The 20,797-nt window shown below is 41.7% G+C and overlaps 1 long non-coding RNA gene across 1 annotated transcript; it reads left to right on the forward strand.

Annotated features, from left to right (window-relative positions):
• Positions 1 to 3,534: 3,534 nt before the first annotated feature.
• On the forward strand, positions 3,535 to 15,938 carry LOC139040005 (uncharacterized). Its single transcript, XR_011493546.1, has 2 exons — positions 3,535 to 15,360; positions 15,461 to 15,938. It is a non-coding gene; the product is annotated as an uncharacterized lncRNA (long non-coding RNA).
• The last annotated feature ends 4,859 nt before the right edge of the window (positions 15,939 to 20,797 follow it).

Below are 20,797 nucleotides of genomic sequence, written 5' to 3' on the forward strand. Positions count from 1 at the left end.
ACGGTTAGGATGGTAAATTTTATGTTACATGTATTTCACCGCGATAAAAATTGAGAAAAAAAAATTGATATGGCATTACCTGAGATAGAGCTTGAAAAGGCAAATAATATACACTCACTGACAAGATTAAATACATTAACAGAGAAAGACAAACAAACCCAGATCAGCAATTATATATTATAGGAAAATGAACTGCTTCCATGGAAGAAGAAAGATTCAATATAAGAAAGAGTAAGAACACGTCAAAAGGGAAAATCACATTTCTAGAGTTAAGTCCCATGATAGAGTTAACATTTGGGAGAAAATTTTACCTAAAATTGTAGCTCCTTTGTTGCTGTCCAATAGGATAGAGCAGATCCTCTGAATGACCAAGAAAACGTCACTGATACCCTCTCCACCCACAGCTGAGAAAGAATCGAGATAAGCTCAGCTTCCATGCTTCATATATGGCGTATAATTATCATTTCCAGTTTGTAGGCTGGTGATAATTCTATTTTAGCCATGGTCTTTGAAAACTCTTGTAAAAATTTAAGCTAAAAAAACAGGAACAGCTAAAGCTATTCGACAATGGAAAGCTACTTGCTGCTACAGTTGCAGATTTAACGTATTTTGTGCACTAGTGTTCCCAAACCCTGATAAAAGGAATAAAGTTTAAAGATAAATGGTGTTATCATCTAATAGGTAGTTGATGGTCCAACTGAATGTCCTGGACACTTTATTTCCTCCATAAATCTGACTCAAAATAGGAAAGACATAAGACATCACAATTAGGAAAATCAAGAGATTTGAAACCGAGAGCGTGGTCAAAACTGAAGCAGTGGCAGCTTGTGCATCTAAACTCATCCTCACGTCTGCTGATGAACAGCAACTCCCCCAAGCCAACCTCCCCCCCATCTCATCCGGAGCCTTGACGCAGTGAACAGGGCTCACGACTCAACACAGAGATGCCCATGTGGTCAAGACCCCAAACCTCTACCCGTAGGTTGTAGTTCTGCCCGCAAGTACTTTCCCCCATCACAGATACTCAGCATCCTGCTTTTTAGGAAACCAAGGACCAAAAGAAATTTTTTTAAAAGAGACCTACAAACCAGACAACAAACCAATATAAATAAGAAACACACTGCTGTGTTTCTAAGACTGTTACACCAACCAGCAAAACACTTTCCAAGCTAATCCTTTTTTTATGTAGGCTGAGTCCTTGGTTAATAGATACTAAATCAGCTCAATAGTGAGAGGAAAATGCGCTGAAATATGACTTTCTTCTGCTACCAACTCCCATATTCGACATATTTCATGGTTCCAAGTGAGTCATGCCGTCAATGGCATTCCTGTCCTTTTGACCCTAAAAGATCCCTTTCTGTGTCATGGGATCAAGTTGACACACATTTCTAAAAGGACAACCTGTATGTTACCTGCTCTGCCACTCGATTCCAGTCTATAGTGCAGATATACACCATGTAGAAAATGGCTTGAAAGAAGACACAGACTATCAATCCAGACCAGAGACCTAAGGGTGCAAAATCAATATCACGAGTTTAGATTGGCTGCAGTTCAGTTCCCATCAACGTTAAAACTCTTCCCGAACTACCGGATCCACAGAGTAAACTTTAGTTGAATTAACCTCCCCCAAACCGTAGATAATCATGGACCAGGCTTAGACTCCAGCTTACTGCCGATCTGTCAGAGGCAATCAGTCTATCAGCGAACAATCAAAAACGACCCCAAACTGGTTGCTGCGTTACACGTTGATGTAACAAATATTTACGGGCTTTCTTTGTGCCAGGCATTGTTTTAAGTGCTAGAAACACAGAAGTGCACCGGCTGACAGAAGAGCACCCTCACGGAGCTCATATTCTACTGGGAGACGAGCAATCAACAAGGAAACAAAGGTGTCACTTTCAGAGTGAGAAGGGCCATGGAGACATTGGGCAGAGGCTGCAATAATGGCTTGTGGCCGCTGAGAGTCAAGAAGATGGTCAGGCGGCTCTCTGAGGGGGAGACCAGAATGGGCAGGAGGCAGCTGTGACAGCTCCAGGAAGGGCCCTGCAGGCAGAGGGAAGGGCAGGCCCAGGCCCAGAGGAGACCAGCCTGCATGGCCTAGCAGCAGAAAGGCCAGTGGGGATGGGGCAGGGGGGCGGGGAGGGCTGATGGAGGGAAGGGGGTGAGGGAAGCAGGACACGCAGGCGTTCGAGCCCCGAAGGACCCAGGTTTGATTCCAAGACCAATGGGAACCCGCTGAAAGCTTCCAGACCAGTGTGCACATTTACATATGTGAGACCTGATGTTTTCAGAAGTCCACTTTGAAAACGCTCTCTCCCACTGCTGTGTGGAAAAGACTACAGACAATACAGCCTCCATGAAAAAAGGGTTTAAACAATGCCTCTCTAGTTCTGACAAGAAACGATTTAAATCACTTAAATATTAATTCTATATCAAAGTGGCTGTAAAATATCCACTCACGTCAACAATTCCGCTACAAGGCAAGCTGCTTTGGTTAGAGATGGAATATGCGATAAACTGAGAATCAGTCCACTAACTCCTTCCTTACATGTCTGGGGCCCACGTTGGCAGAGGCCCACTGAGGCTGGTCCTCCCCTGGACTCCAGATGTCACCTCTCCAGCTGAGAAGTAGTTGGACTGACAGCTTGCACCCTTCCATGGAGTGATTCCACTCCCAGAAACCCATCCGAAGGAAATATTCCAGAATGTCGCCAATAATTCATATACCCAGATGCTCATCACATTGCTATTTATAAAGAGGAGCAATTTAAATGTCCACTATTAGAGAGGCATTAAATAAATGACACAAAGAAATATTACAGAGATGCTAAAAACCATGTCTTTAACACGGGATGGGGGAAACTATATTTTCAGTATAATCCCACATTTGTGATGACAGAAAAAATACTGGAATAAAGACAATTGTAAAATACTGGAATAAAATACATTGAATGCCTCAACTTTTATATGAGAAGTGAAATTATAGGTAATTGAATTTCTTCTGTATATTTTATGCATTTCCCCAAATTTCCATACTGTTGAAGTATAACACCAAAGTGTATAACAAAGCTGAGCATCTACTGTGGACCAAGCAGAAGCACTTTTGCGGACAAAGAGGGAAATCTGACGGGTCCTTATTCTAAAGGAGCTTAGAGTCTAGTCGGGGAGAGGTTTTCCCTTTTTACTTTTTTTAAGGAAAGCTGAATTGTAAACTCCCAGCCACTCCAGGGGCAGGGGCTCTTGCTACTTGGTGAAAGGGAATTTCCCCAGCGTCTAGGACAGTGCTTGGTAGACACGAGACAGTGATAAAGGCTCGCCAGTTCTGTGCCCCAAACAGAGAACAACAAAGGCCAGCTTGACATTCACCAAATACCCCACAGGCTCCCAGCGTGCACTGGTCATTAAAAAGAGAAACGACATTGAAGACAGTTACTCATTAAGCCACCAACTGACAGCACTTCCAAAAAGTCAAGATAAGAAACTAAGCACCTCTGTTTGTGTGGACACAGGAAGGCTCTTACGACAGCAGCAGGATTAAAATTTCACAGAGAAATGGGGAGAGAGTTGAAATGTTTTACACGGTAAAATGTCCTGATTGGATACAGAACAAAAGTGAAATTGGCAAAGAGTTAGCCATTGATGACTAAGTATCTAGGTACTAAAGTTTTTTCCGTTTTACAATTACCGATTATGGCATTTAGCTGTTAACCCGCCCACTGTTACCTGTGCTGCTTAGGCAATATGCTCTCTGACGCCCACTAGGCTCCTACAGATAATGTCTCCCTGGAGCCTGGGTCACCATGGAAATGGGTGTGTGAGCTGTTTTCAGGAATTAGAACTCCTTGTCCACTTCAGGGCTTTGAGACCACCAACTCATCAACCGGCCCAGGCAGATGTCCAATAGGCGACCTTTCGACGTCAAGAGGCTAAAAACTCCACCCTCAGATCATGCTAATGCTGCCATTTTGTGAACACGGGTCCTATGAAGAGGCATGGAGTCTGACTGCACTTGCGCAGATCATCAATGACCTCACCTCTCCTCACCTCCCATCACCTCTCTCCACGTTTCAGACCGCCTTGCCCCTACCCCATAAATGTCCCTGAGTCACTCTTGTTGGAGAAGTGAGTTTGAGGATCATGCTCTCACTTCCTCATGTGGCTGCCTCGTGAGTAAACCCTCTCTCTGTTGCAATCTTGTCTCGGTGTCTGGGTTCTGGGTGGCGGGCAAAAGCGAACCTGGTTCTGTAACAAAAGGAGCTATTTGAATACACATACAGCATTCAGTCAGTCCTCTAATTAGACGACTTTTTTCTAAAGACAATAGAATTTATTGTTACTGAAAGAAATCTGTAGAAAATGCAGATGTGGATAGATCTGCAGAACACATATAGCAGCTTACCCCCGAAGCACAGAATAGATTATTTTGTATAATTCTATACATTTAGAATCTTTTTTTTTAAAGATTTTTTTATTTTTCCTTTTTCTTCCAAAGCCCCCTGGTATATAGTTGTGCATTTTTAGTTGTGGGTCCTTCTAGTTGTGGCATGTGGGACGCCACCTCAGCATGGCTCAATGAGCGGTGCCATGTCCGTGCCCAAGATTTGAACTGGCGAAACCCCAGGCCGTGGAAGTGGAGCGTGCCAACTTAACCACTCGGCCACAGGGCCGGCCCCTAGAATCTTGATAAAATGGGAAATTTTCTAAAAAAAATAATAGCTTGCTAAAGGGTCCCAATAGAAGATAGAAAGTCTAAACATACTGCTTTTCAGAGAAGAAGTTGAGAAAGCTGTAAGAAGGATAAACTCCGCCAAAAACCACGTCATGACAGCTTCACAGAAGAGTTCCAGCACACCTTTATAAACCAGATCCCCCCTGTACTGTTTAAATTGTTCCAGACATACAAAAAGGGAACATTTTTAATTCTCTTGAGGAAGTGAGTATAACATTAATATCATTAATATCAAAACCTAAAGAAGCTTACACAAAAAATAAAACTACAGACAAACCTTACTTATAAATATCACTGCAAAATTCTTCAACCTTAACAGAATCCAGCAGCTCAGTCAAAGAATAGCACATAATAATCCAGATTGTCCAATATAAGGAAATCAATTAATCATTTATTATCATAATAGATTTAAGGAGAAAAATTATAGGATCATCTCTACAGACACTAAAAAGTTATTTGACAAAACGTTCTACCAACCTTGTTGGAAACATTTAATGAAATAGACGCCATGGATACTTCCTGAATATGATTTTTAAAGACGTGCTCACACTAACTTATTTATATGTGTGTGTGTGTGTGTCTGTGTGCATGTCAGCCCCAAATGCAGCACACTATTTAGTAGAGAAACACTGGGAGCTTTATCTCTAGAGACCCGAACAAGACAGCATTTCCACTAATACCACACAATCTATGATACTAATAGAGGCATTAGTCAGGAAAAATAAATCAGTGGTATAAAATCTGGAAAGGAGAATATAAAATTATTTGTAGATGATATGGTTGTAAAACTGGAAAATCCATGAGAATCAACTGAAAACTACTGCAAATAAGAAGAATTCAGAATTGTAACAAGATGCAAAATTCACATACAGTAATTATCAACCCTCCTGCATAGAAACAATTGTAACTTAAATTATATAATGAAAGGGAAGCCCTCACCTATGTCAGCAACAAAAGGATAAGACGTCGTGGCGTAAACTTAACAAGAAATAAATAAATGCTTCATGAGGAAAATGATAAAAGTGCACCCGAGCAAAAGCTAACATTTCCCAAAATGTTCATGAGATATTTGAACATAAAAGCTGATCGTGTCAGAAAACCAGCTATTTTATGAAAACATAGATGGTCTCCAGGTCTTGCACCAAGAAAATAAGAAAGAAAATTTTACTTCTTCCTTTCCAATTTGGATGCCTTGTATTTCTTTTTCTTGCCTAATTGCTGTCTCCCAACTTCCAGGACTATGTTGAATAGAATGGTGAAAGTAGACATCCCTGTCTTATTCTTTGTGCGTGTGTGTGCGCGCGCATGAGGAAGATTCGCCCTGAGCTAACGTTGTGAGTTGCCAATCCTCCTGTTTTTTGCTTGAGGAAGATCAGCCCCGAGCCAACACCTGTGCCAACCCTCCTATACATTTGTATGTTGGATGCCTCCAAGGCTTGGCTGATGAGCCAGGTAGGTCCGCACCCAGGATATGAACCCACAAATCCCGGGCCACCAAAGCGGAGTGCGACTTGAACCACTCAGCCATGGGGCTGGCCCCTGTCTTATTCTTGAGCTTATAGAAAAAGCTTTATGCCTTACACTATTGAGTACGATGTTAGCTGTCAGTTTTTCAAATATGGCCTTTATCAGGTTGAAGAATTTCATCTTTTTTGAATCACTTTTACATCTTTTTCGCTCCCATTTCATTTTTTTATTGTAGTAAAATGCACATAAGTTTACCATTTTAAAGTATATAATTCGCTGGCATTAAGTGCATTCACTACCACCATTCATCTCTAGAACCTTTGCATCATTCCAAATGGAAACTATGTACCCATTAAATAGGAACTCCCCATTACCACCACCACCCTGCGGCCCTTGGTGACCACCTTTCTATTTCTGTCTCTATCATTTAACTACTCTAGATACCATATACAAGTGGAATCATGCAATATTTGTCTCAATTTTATTTTATGTCATTTGTCAAACTTCTCTTTTTACATCTCTTGTTCTCTCCACCTTTTGTTTTCCAATGTGACTTTCATCTTTGTTAAAGTGTTCTTTTTCTTTTCCATTCTTTCCTGAGTTTTAATCACTTGTTTGTCCTTTCCTGTTGTCTTATCATCTATTCTTTAATCTCTTACATCATTTCTTTGGGCTTTTTTCCCCCCCAAAGATTATATTTCAACGTCTCAAGAGATTGTGAAAATTATACACCTGGCTGCTTCTTTTGTATAAGGTCTTTATTTCCTCTTCCTTATAGTTATTTATGTGTATGCACGTGTATAGTGTCTATGAATGGGTCCTATGTGACAAATAAAAATGGCAAGTAAAAGGATATATTGGAATATATGAGGAAGCCGTTGGCTATAAACCTAATTCGGTCTGACCTTGTCTTTCCAAAAGGGCCTTACCGAGGCCGTCGAGCATGCATTGTATATCTGCTTTAGAGATTCCCTGTGGCAAGAGCAAAGGCCCTTGAGATAGAGGTGCAACTTCCCTCCCTCTCCCAACGTTGGCATCTCCTTAAAGATTAAGCATCTTTCTTTAGTCTGGGAACCGATTGCAGCGCTCATCTGTGACCCCCCAGCCCGAGGCAACACACCTGCCACCCCGCGGCGTTCACTGAGACAGCAGACCTATCTGCCATTTCCATCGATCGCTATGCTGATAGAGCAGCCTCGTGACTATTGTAAAAGGGACATTTCAATCATATGTGAAACATACTCTTTGAGGGTATATAACCACCCTGTATACCCCCACTTCTTTGGAGTGCTCTGTTCCTTTGTGGAAAGACTCTCCCAGGTTATAATCCTAAGATTTAAGCTCAAAATAAACTCACCCAAATTTTCATTTATAGATTGGTTATGGATTATTTTCATTGACAGTTCTTGGCTTAGTCATGGCAGGATTTCAGAGGCCACCCACTGGAGGCCACCTGGAATCTACACTGAACCGGCATTCAGTACCAATAAGGGCCCATTGAGCCCCCCGGATCACTGCATTCTTCAGGTGACCTTGGTGAGTTCTCCTGAAACCCGGACCTCCTTATTTTAAGTTGACGGTCCAAGAGTTTATATGAGCTGGGTAAGATCTTAAGACTAGAGGTTTTGAGGGGTACCGGTACATTTCCTAGGTGGAGAAAAACCTAGAGAGAATTCCTAAGCCACAGAAGCTTAGAGGAGCTTGCAGTGAGCTGGGTTGGTTGTCCTTTAAATTTGGCTTTAAATTGGAAAGAATTGTATTTATAAAGTCTGAACAAACTGCTTGATAGAGAAATGAGAGACTGAACGTGTACAGCTCTGAAGAAAAGGGACACTTGCTCCTCCCAGCCTTTGCCAAAAGGCGCCCTTAGGTGATTAAGGACCTCAGCGGGAGTGTCAGAGGATCAATCCTCACTACGTGCAGTGGTCCCATAGGAAACTCCACTCTCATTCACGGTAATTAATTACAGGCTCGTCTGGGGACGCACACATAAGGGCTGGTCACCCCAGCGCTCCGAGCTCCCACGGCAGTATTAGGCGGCCAGAGGGAAAGACCGAGGCACGTAAGAGAGTGTTTACGACCTTTCTATAGGGAGTAACACTCACAAGCAGCACACTTCTGACCCACTACACTGTCCTTAGAAGTTGTTCAGACTTTATTTAAAAAAAAAACAGACAAGCAAAAAGAAAATGGGAAAACCATGCTTTTAAAGCCAGCCAGCTCCCGGATGGACAACCTCCCAATGGAACTCCAGCTGGTTTCCTGTATGGAAACAATGCTTGCAAGTATCTAACAAAATGGGAAGGATTAACTAAGAATGACTTAAGTGGCCAAAGTGGGGAACGTTCGACATCTCAAAGCTATTGTATTTGCACAAGTAGAAAGAGCCGGCTCCAAAACTAAAGCAAAAGAATGGGAGGCTTATTATGATTGGCATTTAGAGGCTTCAAGACGTGATAATGATAAAGTGAATTCTTAACAGGAGACTAACCATAAATTGGCAGAGATTGTATCTGAATTGAAAAAAAGGATAAGAAGTTAGAAACCGTCCCAGCCTGCTTATCCCTTCCATCTCCTCTGCAGCTGCCTTTGGAATCTCAGAGCTCATCTCCTTCTTCTTTTCTAAAGAGCTCTATTCCATTGAGTTAAAGTAAGCGCTTACAAAAGGTTTTTCTAAATAGAACTAACCCAAATGTCTTCATCTCTCTTAGAGTTACAATGGCCATTTTCGTCTCCTTTTGAGCTTTGCAACCCAGAAACAAAGAAATCTTTAAAGAGTCAAAGGCTCCACCCCTGGGAGCCCCAACTTTGGGTTTCTGGGCCCGATCACCCCAGCAACCCTAAGTGGGGTGCGCTCTCTTGACAGTTGACTCATTGAGTATTTTAGTCACCTACTGAGTCGGTTATGAGGGTAGGAGACCTGTGATTTATTCTGTGAACTGTCGTGCTAGGGTAGTGTGTCCCAGCACGGGAACTGTTGTGTGACTCTTATCTTGATAACCCTCTGGAAGAAGCCATGAGGGTGAGGTCTGATCTCTTCTTTTGCTTTCTTTGTCTGTTTTGTTCATCATCTCCTCTGTTGTCACCAAGTCGAGGTTAAGTTCAGGCTGGACCTGACCAGAACCTGGACCTTCTGTAAAATCGAAAACTTGAGGGGTTTCTCTGTGCCTTTATGATGTAGTTGGACAGGCAAATCAACCTAGAACGTCATTCAAGTTACACTCCAGTTTCTGGGAAATCAAGAGCAACTGTCCTTAGAAAATCCTTGCAAGACTGGAAATACAGCTCTAGAGGCAGTTCAGATTCCACCTAGTTCCTTTATCACAAAAAGGATTATCATCTCCCCTCTCCAGGAACTACCTAGCCCATCACTAATTCCTAAATCTGAAGGAAAAAAAAAAGGGGGGGGAACAGCTTCCAAATTCTTTTTGGTAGCAATCTTGAGTTCTGCTAAGTTAAGTGATAAAAATCTGAGTATCTGGGTAATTTTTGGATTGGATAGAACAAACGTCGCTAAACGTTTATCTACTTTTGGTTTTTATTGCAGAGGTGCTAAAAGCTTTTGGGTCTTTTACTGTAAAGTGCGGTGTGTTTCTAGAAATTATGAAGTGTTTCGAATGCTGATATAAAAGACAATTTGCAATTGCTTACCTTTTAGTGTTTACTAGGGTCTGTTAATGGTTAAAAGTTCTAATTAACATATATAATTAAAGCTACTGGAAATTAATAAGGAAAACAGCTCTGTATTCAAGGAAAGTTAAAAATGTATGTTTTCAGTAAAGAGGGTATAAAGAATGGGAATATTTTGTTTGATGGGTTAAGAAAGATAAATTTGTCCTAATGTACTAGAAAGGAAAAAAAGAAAGACTTTGGGACAAATTCTGAAGGCAAAAAGAAAGTTGTAGAAGGTTTGTGAAGGAGAAATTCTGAAAGGAGTTTTATGCCTGGTCAAGTAGACTAAGATTAAAGTAAATCCAATTAAGCAAATGAGTTTTAATGTTAAAAAACAAGCTGGTGCAGAAATTAAAATTTGGTTTTCTCTCTCAAAAGGAGGAGTATCTTGAACTTTTCAGCCTGCTCTAAGGCTACCTAAAAGACAGAAAATCTGTTTTGTTAAAATGATTTCCCATCTTCAGAAAGAGGTCTCTTAAGATTGTGACTGTTTCAGCTATTTACCCTTGACTATTTGTTGTCATTTTGAGTATATACTTGAGCATTGTTTCACAGTGAGTGTTGTTTCCTATTTGAGCAAGTGTTTTAAAACCTTTTGATATCTTTGACAAGCTTCTCCCTCAAAAATATTCAAGTCCTGAATAAAGGCTTTCTTTTGACCTGGATGAAGGAAGAGGATTTCTCTGAGGATTTTCAGAGGGCCGCTGGGACTTCACGGAGAAATTTGCTCTCTCTTCCTATAAGGTGGAAGGTTCTAAACTAATTCGGCTTATTTGGTCTGTTAAATTACATGGGAAGCATTGTCAAATAAGCGATGATAATCTCTCTTAAGTGGTATTATGGGGGTAAATGTTGCTGATATAAATGTTCTGAAATTATATAACATTCCTAAAATTCTGATCTGTCCTGGCTATCAGCCATAATTCTAAATATTATTTTAAGGTGTTGTATATCACAGAAATAACCAAGTTTCTCTGTCAATTGTCATTTTTAAGTCTTTTGTTGTTTACAGTTAGTTGTTTTACTCTGATGCTTTTTTGCTTTTGCAAATATGTCGCATCTTCAGAGGGATTCATAAAAAGGACTCTGACACTTACTCTGGAATACAGTTTTCTGATAAACTTTCAGATCATAGGACTCAACTGGGTAAGAAATTACAGAAATCTAATGGAAAAACTGATGACCTCATAAAACTGCTAACAGAAGATTAAGATCAAGAACCGGTTATACAGGACTGAATGGACTGAGGATGATTATAATTCTTTTTACGACTTTTGTTTGAAATATTGTTTTTGATGTTTTGCTTTGTTTTCTCAGATTCGAGAAAATCTTTTTCTCTTTTCTCTTGTGCTAACTATGACTTAGCAATTTGGTGAAGTTATACCTTTGTGAGCAAAACTGAAACATTTATCTTTTTCTCCCTACCTGATCCCTCCAGAATTTGGAAACTCTTTGTGAGTGAGTATGGTTATTTCGTGGCAATATAGTTATTTGCATAAGTTCAATAAGAATCTGTTCTCCTTATAACAGGACACGTTTGTTATCTTACCAAAACTTTGACTGGAATGTCATGTTTGAGAGAAACATACAGACTCAGATATGACAATACTGCCTTTGAGGAATAAGGTTGACTTTCTGGAAATAAAGCCACTTGGAAATATGGGCCTGGTACCTTGCTTTACAGAGAGAGATTCCAGCAATCTTACCTGGTAAGTAAGGAAGCTTGCTTATCTGGCAGGTGCAATGAACCTCGAAATATTCTGGGGAATCTCAAGAAAGGAGAGAAATTCACCCAAATCTAAGGTATTGCAGGCAAGGCTTGATGGCACAAATCCTTGGCTTGGCTCTTCTGGCCTTGAGAAGTCTTTAAAGTTCAATCTGGGATTCCTCATAAAAAATTCCAGCAAAAGCAGATTTAAGAGCCTATATGATCAATTGCTTTTCTTGCTGCACTTATGTAAATAATTCAAGTTTCTTGAAACTAAACTTATATTGCAAACCAATCAGTCTTAATTTGACTATCTTTGGTGAAAATGAGGATGATTTTAGAGAGAAGAATTATGTTTCAGTGAAAAACTATAATGCACATTTGTAGATATTAGATCCTAGTTCTGTTAATGGTCTTTGAGGCTTTTTCTGCCTGTGAGCTGGACTGGATCCTGAATTCTTCTACTGAAATATCTGGTTACAAACCTCCAAACTAATGTTTTCAATTTTTCCCTCATTTTCATTTGGAATCATTGAGAATTGATCATGCTCTTTTTCCTGAAACCTTGCAAACTGAAGCTGAATGACTTGATAGAAACTCACAAGAGATTCCTATCTGTGGCTGTGTAAGCTGGAAGCCACTCAGAAAGATACCTGAATGCCCGATGACATCATCAGAGACATTTCAAGCTGCTAAAGATGCTTTGAGTCTGACATCTAGAAGTCTTCTTGACTGTCTGCCTCCTGGACGCAGGAACTAATTTATAATTTGCTCCAACCATTAACCTTGTTACCTTGCTTCCAACATCACAAGGGAGAAAAGACCACGACTGCATTCTATTGTTTAATTTGGTTTACAAATGAGTCTTACTTAAATGATAAGTGAGGATGTTACACTGTCTAGCCTCAAGAATGCCTGCTACTTTCTGTTAACTCCGCTAACCCAGTAAAAGATTTCCCTGTACAGGCTCAAGAAATTGCCACGGAACAAGAGAAACAGATATGGCAGTCAAAAGGGGGAATCTTTGACACCCCCCTGCAGATGTGGTTCGGGCCCAATAAGAAACCCACTCCATGGGTCACAAGGCCACTTTTCCCTTCCTAAGGGACCCTTTGAGGTATGACAATTGGACTTTGTCCAAATGCCACCATCTCAAGGATAAATATGTCTTGTAATGATCTGCATGTTCTCACATTGTTTTGAGGCTTTTCCTTGCAGAAGAGTGATGGCTTTAGGCAAATTATTATTGAAAAGAATAAATTCCTGTTTGAGGAATTCCTCCCGAGTTACACAGTGACTGGGGGAACTCAAATCTATTTGTAATGTTTGGCAAATATTGCAGCATTTCCACTGTGCTTACCATCCTCGATCCTCAGGACTGGTAAAACGAATGGCACAACTAGAACTTAATTGGCAGGCTTTCAGAAGCATTTACTCTCTCACGGCCAAAAGCTCTTGTGCTAGTGCTCCTTAATCTTAGATCTATACTTTTTGTAAACATCGGCTGTCTCATTTTGAAATAATAATAAAACAGCCTATGCAATTAGATGAAGAAATATATGAACCAGCTTTTCTTAAGGGATATATTACATTGTTGTCACGGTCTTATTGAGGTACTTAAAGTAAAATGAAAGATTGGTAGCTGATTCTTTCACAGAGCTCCCAGAAGTTAAGGATTTTGGACTGCAACCTGAAGAATTTATTTATTGAAAGAGACATCAAATAAGACTGTTTGCAGCCCTGTTGAAAAAGACCAAACCAGGAGGAGAAGAAGTCGACATCTATTGTAGACAGCTGTCTGAAGACTCCGGACCAGGCCTGTATTCCCAACCTTGTATCTCCTCATTTAAACATTTGTTGTGCTTAAACTGTATACCTATATTTTATCATTTGTTTGAAATGCTATCATACTTAAAGTGATTAATTTGGAACAGAGTGGCCTTGAAGGCCAGGAATTTATCAAGTAACTCCTAATGGAACTCAATGGTTATGTGGAACAAATCTTTGGCCTTGGCTACTGCCTGGATGGCTAAAACACTGTACCTTGAGTTCCTTTAAAAGCAGGGAAGGAGTCAGGCTGAATTAAAACCTGTTGTCAACCTCCCTCTCTTTAAGGCCAGATGGGCTTGTTCAGTTCTCCCCTGGTATGGCTATATTTGCAACTATATGTGTTTCTTCTTTGGGGCTAAAAGATGTCATTACATATGGAAGATCTGACTAAATTTACTCAAGAAGCCCTTAATGATCGTCAAGCAGGAATAGTCTTATTAAATACTGAAATGCCTTTAATGAGAAGGGCTGTCCTTCAAAACAGAATGGCTTTAGATATTCTTACTGCATCCCAAGGTGGTACATACACAGTCATTCAGACTGGATGCTGTGCTTTTATACCTGATGAGTCTTCCAATGTGTCATCTCTGCTAAAACACATGAAGAAGCAAGTGGATGCCTTATGTGATCCGACTCCCAGTCCTGAATTATTTGGTTGACCCTTTTCAGTATCAGGTCCCTTTTTTGATCCAGATTGGAATTCCTATTTCTATTATTTATTGGAATCCGTGTACTGTTCATAATATTCAAACTAATTGTTGTTTTCTTTACTCAGTGTTGTAAGAGTAGCATACGAACTAGAGTAATGATTGCTCGACGGCTTGAGATGGTTGATCTGTCTTATAACCCTGGACAAATTTCCTTTTCTGATAGGGACCATGACTAAGAATTCATTTCAGACTAATCCTTTTAAAAATGCTGAGTTATTATTGTTACTGTACTTGTTCTAGAATCATATACAATGTAAATGTGAAGTGTCATAGAAAAGCACATATACAATGTTTGCGCAACAATCTAAAATTAATTGGAAATTACATGACATATGAAATGCTTCCACTGTTAATATATATATAACTATGCTTGTCCACTGTTTCCCCAACGTGGACAACTAGGCAAATAAATGAAATAAAAGCCTAACACCGAGGGACATGAGGGACCCAGGGCAGGCAGCAACCACCCTGGCGCCGAGGGACAATATTTTGATCATCAATGCTTTCTATCAAAAGATTAGAGATCAAAAGGGGGAAATGACAAATAAAAATGGCAAGTAATAGGATATATTGGAATATATGAGGAAGCCATTTGCTATAAACCTAATTCGGCCTGAGCTTGTCTTTCCAAAAGGGCCTGACCGAGGCCGTCGAGCATGCATTGTATATCTGCTTTAGAGATTCCCTGTGGCAAGAGCAAAGGCCCTTGAGATAAAGGTGCAACTTCTCTCCCTCTCCCAACGTTGGCATCTCCTTAAAGATTAAGCATCTTTCTTTAGTCTGGGAACCGATTGCAGCGCTCATCTGTGACCCCGCCAGCCCGAGGCAACACACCTGCCACCCCGCGGCGTTCACTGAGACAGCAGACCTATCTGCCATTTCCATCGATCGCTATGCTGACAGAGCAGCCTCGTGACTATTGTAAAAGGGACATTTCAATCATATGTGAAACATACTCTTTGAGGGTATATAACCACCCTGTATACCCCCACTTCTTTGGAGTGCTCTGTTCCTTTGTGGAAAGACTCTCCCAGGTTATAATCCTAAGATTTAAGCTCAAAATAAACTCACCCAAATTTTCACTTATAGATTGGTTATGGATTATTTTCGTTGACATATGTTTGTTCTTTTCTGATCCTTACTGATCTGTGGACACAAACAGCTATATCAGGCACGTATTTGCTGAAGAAGAGTGTGGTGAGAGTTAGGACAGGTATCCAAGGCAGTCTGAGGCTTCAATTCAGGTTTGTTGTCTTAAATACCTGTGATATTGTTATTTATGAGAAATATATATTTGGTCATCTGCATATATATTTCTTATATGTATGTGGTTTTTATCCACAGTTCTTGCCTCACAGGTCCAAAAACCACTGGAATTTCCTAAGTGTTGAGAGTGACAAAGGTGTCTTTTGTTATGTGAATGAGGTGACTTTGGGAAGCACCCAAGGGTGGGGGCTGGATGCCAGGAGAACCAGCCGTGTGATCAGAGGATTGGACCTTTCAGTCCCATCTTCCCTTCTGATTTCCGGGAAGGGGATAGGGGCTTGAGGTTGACTTAGCTGTCAATGGCCAATGACCTAGCTGATCAAGACTACGTAATGAAGCCTCTGTAAAAACTCAAAAGGACAGCTCGCCAACATTTTTCAGAGCGCTTCCACAATGGAGCCCCAGAACACTTCCACATGCCACCATGCTGGGCCCCAAGCTCCACAAGGACAAAGGCTCCTTTGTTCAGGACCTCGCCCTGTGTATCTCTTCATCTGGCTGTTGATTTCATATCCTTCAATATCCTTTGTAATAAATTGGTAATCTAATGAGTAAATGGATTTTCTTGAGTTCTCTGAGCTGCTCTAGCAAATTAATCAAACCCAAAGAGGGAGTTGTGGGAACCTCTGATTTATAGCCAATCTATCAGAAGTATAGGTAACAATCTGGACTTGCAATTGGCACCTTGAGCTGGAGGGGGTTGTTGGAACCTCCAGTTTGTAGCCAGCTGGTCAGAAGCACAGGGTAACAACCTGGGCTTGTGACTCGCCTCTGAAGTGGAGGGCAGTCTTGTGGGTCTGAATGCTTTCCCTGGGGAACCTACTTTTATATCTGGATAGTGTCAGGATTGACTTGAATTCTTGGACACCCTGCTGGCATCTGAGAACTGCTTGTTGGAGGTGTGGGGGAACCCCTCCACACACGTTGAAACTGGGAGCAGAAACCCCTTTGCAACACCTTTGATAAAATCTGTTATTTCCTACCTTGGAAGTATATGCAAATAGCCAATAAATATGAAAAGGTGCCCAACATTACTAGTTATCAGGGAAATGCAAGTTAAAATCACAATGAGATATCACTACACATCCACTGGAATGATTAATTTTTTAAAACTGGTATTACTAAGCATTGGAGAGGCTGTGGAGCGACCGGACTATCATATATTACTGATGGGAAATATAAATTGGTATAAGCATGTTGGAAAATTGACTACTGAAGTAAACGTATTTATTTGCTTTCACCCAGAAATTCTGTAATAACGATTGGGTAGGGGCATAAGAGGGATGCTGGTAATGTCCTGGGTAGTAACTCCAGAGGTGGGTTAACTTTGTAATAATGCATTGCATACATTTATAATTTATGCATTGTTTTGTATTTATGTTATATCCAATAAAAATGTAACTTTTATTACCAAAAAACAATAGTAGCCTATATGCAAGGTTTAGATATTTGATCTCCTCAGTTGTCAGCAGGGAGAGCTTTCTTAAAGGTAAGGGCGAAATAGACGCCCTTAATTCTCTAAACCTCAGGGGGACGAAGATTGTGAGTGTGTGTGCAGGACCTCTTTCTTCCTTCTTGACCTAATTTGGTTTCCTAGAAAGTTGGATGATTTGCTCACAATTTGTGCTCTGCTGCAAGGAGTACATTGCTTAGATATACTTTCACAGTTTTAAGATCTTTTAACTCCTTTTACCCATAGTGGAATTAACCTGAGGACCTGGCCACAGAATTAAGTGAAATGTGGCAGGTCTCTCTATAATAATCAAGTCTCTTTTGGTAGCAAGTGGCAAAAACTCAATTCAAACTTTGGGTTCCTAACGTTTGGAAATTTATTGGTTTATGGAACTGTGAAGATGTAGTTCACAGATGTACTTTTAGCTTTAAGCCTTAACTGGCTACAAATAATCTTACCAAGACACTGTCTCTGAGCTCTGCCTTCCTCTGTATTAGCTTTGGTCTCGGCTAGTCATTTCCCTCAAAGTGCCAACAAATTAGCTACAGGTGGCTCTAGGATTATACCATCCACGTAGCTAGTGATCCCAAGGGGAAAAGCACGTCTCTTTCATGATAGTTCCAGCAAAAGTTCCAGGAAGGGCTGAACGGTCAGGCTTGGGTCACCCGCACATTTCCTGAATCAATCACCGTGGCTAGGAAGTTCTGATACTATGACTAGACAGGCGTGGGTCATATGGAAACCCTGAGGTTGCGATGGGGAGGGGTGATAGAGTGGATCACCCACAAGAAAGAAACTTTAACAACAAAAAAAGGGAGGGTTAGGGAAAATATGGAGGGCAGGCATAGTAAAACCACCACAATCTACTACCTTTCCTGAGAGAGATAGCTTGTGGGCACTCATCCCATAGTCCTGTATCCTGCAGTGGTGATTTCACTGGCCCATAGCTACCTAAACCAAAAGCAGGAAGGGAGAGTGTTTCAACTTGGGAATGTGGTAAAAGAATCCCCAGTCCTCTGTTAGGTTCCGTAAGTATATGACCTTGTTCTGTTAAAGCATTTGGATGTGGTTTTAAAATATGCCCAACAAAATGCCATCCATTGATGTCTCCAGCTAATAAAGAAAATGTTCATGAATTGGTAAGGGGTCAAACTCTTAGTGATTGTGCCATTAGAACCACAGTAGATTCTTTTCAAGAAATTCTCACATCTTATCCTCACCAGGAGAAGCAGCTCTTTGCTACTCAGAGATTAACTTGCCTTTGATGATCCTGATTCCTGTTCTAGTTTTGTGTTGGAATTCTGTTAATTATTTACATTTTTTTAAATTGTGGCATCATTCATATCTCCCTTTACCTTGCCCCTTACATGTTTATTAGCTCAGAGTTAAGAATGGTCATTCAGGTCAGATCAAAAAGATAATTGGGTGTACTCTGTGGCGAACTCTGAGCTCATTTAAACATGGCCACACCGTTCTAGATACTGACACGGAACAGTTGGTTTGCTAGGCACAGGCATGCCTCAGTTATGGAGCTGGTTTACAGTCTTGTATGTTGGAAGCTACAGCTTTCAACATATACAGTCTTGTATATGTTGGAAGAAGCTTACTCACCTGCAGTCTCCCTTTAATTACAGGATCTCCGGGTGGACTGTCTCATTTTGCCAAAAGGCAAGGACCAAGTAGAGGTGAAGAAGAGTTTTATGGTCATGTCAACTTCCTTCCTTCACCAAGAATCTCTTTAAATAAGCCTCAAATTACAGGCTGTTGAGAAAGCCACAATAGTGGATAGTGCCAAGACACCGAGACTAGAGTATTTGGGAGTGTACCATTCATTCAATAAACGTTTATTGAGAACTTGCTATTGGCCAGGCTCTATGCTAGGTACTGATATTACAGTGAACATGAAAGACAAAGTCCCTGACTTTAGAAGGCATTCCAGTGGGGAAGACAGACATAAACAAATACAAGTCATGTGTCCCTTACCAACAGGGATAGAGAAATGCATCATCAGGCGATTTTATCATTGTGCAAACATCTTAAGAGTGTACTTAGACAAACCCAGACGGTATAGCTACATGCCTAGGCTATCGGGTACTAATCTTACGGGATCAGTAGGGAGCGAGTAGCAGTGCCTGCTACTTTTAGACATGGTGGTCAGTGAAAGCTTCTTCAGGGAGGTAACATTTAAGCAGAGACTGAACGAAGTGAGAAAATTAGCTTAGCACTCCTGGCAAAGGAAACAGCAGAGTACAAAAGCCCCAAGGCGGGAGCGCGCTTAGTGCAAGGAAACCACTCCCACTAAATGGGAGAATCACACAAAATGAGGCTGGAGGCCAGAACACAGATCTTGTAGAACACGTGTGGGTTTTGGCTTTTATTCTACACATCATAGTAAGCCACTGGGAAGTAACATGGTTAAGGTACCTTGTGAAAGGATCACTGACAGCTAGGAGCAGAATAGGTGTCTCAGTCAGGGTCCAGCCATGAAAAAAACCCACTCTAGTTATTTCAGGCAGAGGGAATTGTAAGAGTAATAGATGTCAAAAGGAAGAATGGAGTGATATCAAAGATTAGAAGAGCTAAAAATACTTTTGGCTGGAACCCATGGGAGCTGTACCAGCTGCTCTGCCATTTAGAGATGCTGTCGCTGTCATCCTCTATTTACTAGAGAGGTGCCACCCGACCAAGGAAGGAACTGCTAGAGTCAGGAATCACCCTAACTTCACTTCCACTATAGAAATGGCCAGCACTGCCACACTATGGAATCCAGAAGCAGAAAGTTACTTTCTGCCCCCTGCCTTCTGACTTCCTGCTCACGCCTCCTGCCAGGAGAGCTTCATCAGAAGTCAGCTTGCATGAGAACCTAGGAAAAGTAATTTACACCCTCTGGACCCCTGGGGTACAGCGGATAAAAAACGGCACGTTGTAGAACTGAGAAATAACTTCTACACAGTCAAGAGGAGAAGCAGGGAAATCAGTGGGATGGTACTGCTATTAACAGCGCAGATGAAAATGATTAAGGCTCGGACTAGATAAGTGGTTGGACTCAATATATCTTTTTGAAGATAAGGCCAATGAGAACAGTCAAGGATGATTGCAAGGACTTTGGCCTGAGTAAATGGGATAAAGGGTGGTACCGTTTATTAAGATAAGGAACACTGGAGGAGGTGTGCACTGTATCTGTTTGGTGGATGAGGATAAATCAAAAGTTCTATCTAAAGTTAACTTTAAGACGCCTATTATAAATTCAAATAGAGATGAACAGGATGTAGTTGAATACACCCGCTGGAGTTCAGAGGAAAGGGTGGGACCAGAGATGTCCGACCACCATCCATTGGATTAGACGGGGGTGTGGCCGTGAAAAGAGAAGACATCCAAAGACTGAGCCTAGGGCGCTTGAGTACTTAAAGAGGTCTGGAAGGGGAGAAAGGTCTGGAGAAAGGCTCAGGGAGGTAAAAAGTAAACTGGAAGAGTGCAGCGTGATGGAAAACAAGCGACGACAGTGTCTCCGGAAGGTGGCAACGATCCGCTGTGCGACTGCTGCTGAGAGAGTAAGACAAGCAGCGAGGATCACCTCACTGCATGTGCAACTAGGAAGCAGGGAGGAAAACCGGAGCGGAGCGGCCCCCTCTCAGGAGGATTCTGCTGTAAAGGGAAGCAGACAGACGGGTGCAGCTCGCGGGGGACACGTATCGCGGGGAGAACGGTCTGAAAGGACCGGCTCTGACGACGCCAGGCCCCTGCTGGAAACGCCCGCTGGCTGGCCGAGCAGGAGCCGACGTCCCGCCTCCCGGCCTCGGGGACCAGCGCTGGAGGGAACTTCCGACCCCGTCCGTGCGGCCGGAAGTCCAGGCGGGTTCCGGCGGGCCGGGGGCGCGGGGCGCGGGGCGATGCAGGGGACGTACCGCGGCGCCCCCAGCTCGAGGCAGCCCGGGTGGCGGCGCCAGGCCCCGCCTCCGTCC

Source organism: Equus asinus, chromosome 13 (assembly GCF_041296235.1).
Source record: "Equus asinus isolate D_3611 breed Donkey chromosome 13, EquAss-T2T_v2, whole genome shotgun sequence".
In the NCBI taxonomy this organism is placed as follows: Eukaryota; Metazoa; Chordata; class Mammalia; order Perissodactyla; family Equidae; genus Equus; species Equus asinus.